The sequence below is a fragment of the Eleutherodactylus coqui genome, chromosome 6 (assembly GCF_035609145.1).
Source record: "Eleutherodactylus coqui strain aEleCoq1 chromosome 6, aEleCoq1.hap1, whole genome shotgun sequence".
NCBI lineage: Eukaryota > Metazoa > Chordata > Amphibia > Anura > Eleutherodactylidae > Eleutherodactylus > Eleutherodactylus coqui.
In genome coordinates, this window is record NC_089842.1 from 23,380,922 (window position 1) to 23,386,921 (window position 6,000).

The following is a 6,000-nucleotide window of genomic DNA, read 5'->3' on the forward strand; positions in this document are numbered from 1 at the left end:
TCCCAGGAGACCATGAAAGCGTCATGCGGAGTGACGAGATCCTGGGAAGAGTCAAAAAATAGAAATTTTACAATTTTTTAAATTTTTAAATGTGAATATATGAAGGAAGAAAATTAGAGTAAAAAAAGTGTCGGCACTAAAAAAATGCCACCCCTTATATTTTTACCCCCTCACATGTGGCTTGTGAGGAGGGTGTGTGCCCCCCCCCCCCCCCCGCCCAACAGCTTTAAGTATCATTTACACCACAAACTGTCCAAGATGATGCCATAAATCTACGCCAGCCTGTAGCTGGACAGCCTGAGATGCTCCTGGTGTAAGAAGAGGCCGTGCATCTCTTCCTATATAAGGTGCATCTTACTCAGGCGGCTTCACGCGCTGCGAGATGCACACGTCTCGGACAGATATGAACCCCATTCTTTTGAATGAAGTCATATACATGAGCGATGTTTTCCTGCATGGCTCTGCTATAGAATGCGGGAATCAAATCACGCCTTGTTCTGTCTGGCTGCATGATCCCGCATCGTAGCTCCATTGTTTTCAATGGCGATGTGGCAGCAGCGCCAGCCCCTTTGAAAGCAATGGGAGAACCATCGCGATGCTCTGGCGCAGCTGCTGGGGCAGAAGATTGCTTCTTCCCAAAGTGATGCGAGGGTGTTTTGCTATGAAAACGCCTCACATCCCTGGGGAAGTCCCATGGTGGGGAGCGCGATATGGAGGTGGGATTCACAGCCACCTAGCACACTCGCCCATGTGAAGTTAGACTTAGGCCTCATGTCCACTGGGGAAAATCAGGCACGCTACGGATTCTCCATGGAGAATCCGTAGCGGGTCCCTCCTGCCCCGCGGACATGAGGCATAAAAATAAGAATAAACTTACCTCTCGCCCGCTCCGGTTCTTCCCTTCGCCATGGCGTCATCTTCTCTGCGTCGCAGCCGGATCTTCTTTTTTCGGCTCGGCGGATGCGCAGGGCACGTCGGTGACATGCCCCACGCATGCGCCGTTCCGAAGAAAAAAGATCTGGCCGCGACGGAGAGAAGATGGAGCCGCGGCGAAGGGAAGAACCGGAGCGGGTGAGTAAATTCCGAATTTTGTCTCCCGCGGATCCGGACGGCTTCCATAGGCTTCAATAGAAGCCCGCGGGAGACCCGCACGAAAATGGAGCATGGTCCAGATTTTTTCATGCTCCATTTTTTTTTTATTCACTGTTATTGACCATCCGCGGGTATTTATCTACCGCACGAGTGGTCAATGCATCCCTATGGGGTGCGGATCCGCGTGCGGGAGAAGAGTTAAAATCCGCTGTGGATTTTAATTCTTCTTTTGCCCGTGGACATGAGGCCTTAGGCCTTAGGCCTCATGTCCACGGGGAAAATCAGGCCCGCTCCGGATTCTCCATGTAGATTCCGTAGCGGGTCCCTCCTGCCCCGCGGACAGGAGGCATAAAGCAGGGATTATATTAAGGCCCCGTTCACATGGTGGAGTTTTGTCATGGATGTGGACGCAGATTCCACGCCCAAATCCACGGTGATCTCCGCACTATTTTAACATTCTGTTCTCTGCTATGGAATCAGCACCCTATAGCATCTGATGGGGATTTTGAAATCTGCATTGCAGAAAAAAAACAAATGTCATGTCGATTCTTGGTGCAGTTTCCATGCTAAATAGGTGTGAAGATGTCACTGAGCGGCCGCACATGGATGTGCACCGCTCACTGGGGCTAAGTCCGCATACAGATCTGCAGGACAGTCCGCAGCACGGCCTTGGAGGTCTGCCGCAGAATAAACGGCCAGAAAAATGGCAGAAATATCCAATGTGAACCTGACAGGTTAAATACCCATGTGAATGAGGCCTAGGGCCAGCGTGTGAAATGCCGGTCCGAAAGGGCCACTCCGGGGAGTTTTTAAATTCATACATATATATGTTCTAAAATTATTTAGGTAAATATAGAAGGTAATTGTAATTAACCCCTTAATGACTCGGCCTATTTTGGCATTGAGGACCAAGCAATTTTTTGTATTTTTCCATCTCCATTTTTCAAAAGCCATAACTTTTTTATTTTTCCGTGGACGCTGGCGTATAAAGGCTTGTTTTTTGCGTAGCGAGCTGTAGTTTTATCAGTACCACTTTTGGGTACATATACTATATTGTATAACTTTTAGTATTTTTTTTATGATAGCAGGGAGAGAAAACGCATCAATTCTGCCATAGATTTTTTTTTTTTTTTTTTTTACAGTGTTAATCATGCAGCATAAATGACACACTACATTTTTTTCTGCGGGTCGGTACGGTTACAACGATACCAAAATTCTCATATATTTTTTATAGGTTTTTACACTTTTTTGCAGTAAAAACCCTTTTTTTTTGGAAATCTTTTTTTTTTCTCTATAGCTGCATTCAAAGTCCTGTAACTTTTTTATTTTTACTGAGCTCTATAAGGGCTTCTGTTTTGCGAGACAAGCTGTAGTTTTTATTGGTACCATTTTGGGGAATGTACTGCTTTTTTGATCACTTTTATTGCATTTTTTGGAAGGCAAAATGCTAAAAATGAGCATTTTGCCACTGTTTTTTAGCGGTTTTTTACGCTTTTTGCCGTACAAAATAAAAAGCATGTTCACCTTTTTGTACATGTCGTTACGGACGCATCAATACCCAATATGTGGGGTTTTAATTTTTTTTTTTACCTTTTTTTATGCTAATATTAGAAAAAGCATTAAAAAAGGGTTTTTTTTAACATTTTTCTTTTCTTTTTTTTTTAACACAATTTGAGTCCCTCTGAGGGACTTGCAGCACTGTGCCTATGATCGCTGTGATAAGGCATGGCAGAGCTACTGCTCTGCCATGCCTTATCGCTTATAGAGCGATCATAGGCATTGGCGTCCTGTTGCCATGGTGACAGCGCGCACCCTCTGTGAACTCGTTCCCTGCCGCGATCTACTCAGATCGCGGCAGGGAAGGGGTTAACAGCAGCGGGACGCCGGCTGTGACTGACAGCCGGATCCCGCTGCGGGATAGCGAGAGGTCAGTCATGATCTCGCGCTATCCCGATGACGTACCGGTACGTCTTGTTGCGGGAAGTACCAGGCTCCCAGGACGTACCGGTACGTCATGGAGCGGGAAGGGGTTAAAGTGCCCCAACAAAAGGCAAAAAACTGGTACGACCTCAGCTAATGCTGTGCTGATGGAAAATGTCACTCTCAAGATGGTGGCTGATAAGCATCAGACAGGGGGCTGCACTGCAGGGAAGTGGCTGCAGTATACAGAGGAACCCTCCAGAGTGTGACAGGCAATCAGGTGAGGGGGGCAGGCATGGAAAAATGTGTTTTCACCGGAGTGGCCCTTTAATAAATTTCCCCACACGTTTTTTTTAGTGAGCTATGTAATGTTAGCGGGGAAGGGGTGGGTGGGGGGGTGAGCTCCTAATGTATGTTTAGTAGAGATGAGCGAGCACCCAAATGCTCGGGTCTGCGTTATTCGAGTCAAGCTTTTTGTAAAATTCGAGAGCTCCACTCGAGTAACGAACCCCATTGACTACAATGGAAGACTCCAGCATTTTTGTATGTGGGACGCCGGGTGCCGAGCTTTTTTTTGTTTCTAGTCTCTCTCTCTCTCTCTCTCAGCATATACGTGGAGTTTATGATAATTTCTGTGTTTTTCTTTGTCCACCCGTTTAAAGTCTTTACCTTAACTTGTAATATTTGTCAATAAAAGTTAAAAAACTTATGAAATGCTTTTAATTCTACTTCAGTAACCATAGAAACACCCGACTCAGGCCAGCGGCACACACACAGGTCGGATTCAGCATGCAGTAGCCTGCAGCCGAATCTGTCCCTGTCCCCGACCGGCGTCCGCCCGTACTGTCATTTTCTATATTGCAGATGGTCCGGACAGCTCGCCGTTGGACATGTGCAGTATGGATTTTTTTTCACCTTTTTTTCTTTTTCGTGCCGTTGCTAGGCGATGATGCAGAATTCATGAACTTTACGCAATGTCAACTGTGGAAGGGCCGCGGGTCAGACGGCTTCCATTAACTTTGATGGAAGCCGTCCGTATGGAATCCGCCTGAAAATAGAGCAGGCTGCGAATTTTCTTTGCTTGTGAGAATTGCAATTCAATTCCGTGAGCGTGAAGGAAAAATCACTTTTATGAAGCATGCAAAGAATGGTACTTGCTGTGGGTCCGCGGTCGGATGCTGACTGTGGACTCCGCATTGCAAATCCGTGCGTGTGCCATTGGCCTATAAGATCTAATAACACTTTTTGCCGCTGCTGTACGGCTTTACGTTTCCATACATATCATCAAGTATATTTTTTGTGGGACAAGAGTGCCGCGTGCTACACGTATCTATCCCAGAAAAACACACAAATGTAAGGAAGGTCAAACGTAACGAAGAGAACGCACTTCTGCGCTGCGGTACGGTTGACCAGCTGTAGTCAATGGGGACATCAAGCAGTATGGATTTTTGGATCAAAATATATATGGAATGGCTAAAGCGTGATGTGAAGGGCATCATACTAAATAGTAGAAGTAGCAGAGAAGAGACTCGGTGGTCGCCGCCGGAGGCCTGGGATCAAATCTGACCCGGAGTAACATTTACTTATGCTGTATATTATAACGGTTTTGTTCTGTTTACTGTGTTCTATAGGCTATATAAATATCCTGTATATATTGGAAGCTGCTGGTTGGAAGATCAGAGCGAGCCATAGAGCAGCCCCAGCGATTCAGCATTTATTTAGTCTCCAGACTCTCTGCCAATCGGCATTGGGCTGAGGGGGAGGGGTACAACTTATAAAAGCCCTTCAAAGTTCCTGAAGTTTCAGAAGAGAGGAAGCATAGGTGTAGTGCGCATAATGCTCATAGTCGGTTAGAGCAGTGTTCCCCGACTCCGGTCCTCAGGGACCGCCAACAGGTCATGTTTTCAGGATTTCCTCAGTATTGCACAGGTGATGTAATTATTGTCGGTGCCTCAGACATTGCCACAGGTGTTCTTACCATAGGATATCCTGAAAACATGACCTGTTGGTGGTCCCTGAGGACCGGAGTTTGGGACCCCTGGGTTAGAGGACAGACCTCACCATTCTACAGTTAATTGTCTTAGATCTGAGGAAGGATAAAGTGTGCCAAGTACAGTTGCAGGACTTGAGCCAAGCATTACGAGACTTTAGGCAGCTGTACTTCCAGCCACCACCTTCAACTTAGATTGACTGTATGGACAATTGTATGTTAACTCTCTCATTGCCTGGATGCACAATAAACAAGTCTGTTTTTCTGGTAATCCTTCCTGTCTCTTTGGACTCTGTTCTCTAAGGACACAAACACCACTGCACGACACCAGGACACCATACCAAGCAGCAGAGGCAGGTTGGTAACTCTATAGCACACATGTCAAACACAAGGCCCACTGGCCGAATACAGCCCACAAGCCATGCATCAAAATAACAGTAATTATACTCATCCTGCCTGTAGATCCGGTGGCAGCCGCTGTTGAGTCTGCGACCGCTGACCTCTCACATTAGCACAGTCACAGACTCAGCAGCAGCTGCCACCACCACCTGACCGAAGCTGCAGGCTGGGTGAGTGTAAAGACTGTAGGCATGCCTGGCCGTAGGCCAATAGTAGGGTTGCTATTGACCTCTGGCTGGGCAGCATCCATGTAACCACTATAGGGTCACTATAAACCCCTTAGTGACCAAGCCTGTTTGCGCCTTAATGACCAGGCCAAATTTTGCAAATCTGACATGTGTCACTTTAACATGGAAAAACACCAGAAAGGTTTTGCATATCCAAGCGATTCTGACATTGTTTTTTCGCCACATGTTGTGCTTCATTTAGGCGGAAAAAATAGACCGATAGAAATTGTGTTTATTTATTAAAAGTGCCAAAATTGGGAAACTTTTGAAAAAATCGTCATTTTTTCACATTTCCAACTGCAATATCTTAAATATGTGCAAACATAATATAGAAATTTTTGCTAAGATTTATATTTCCGCCCGTTTACTTTA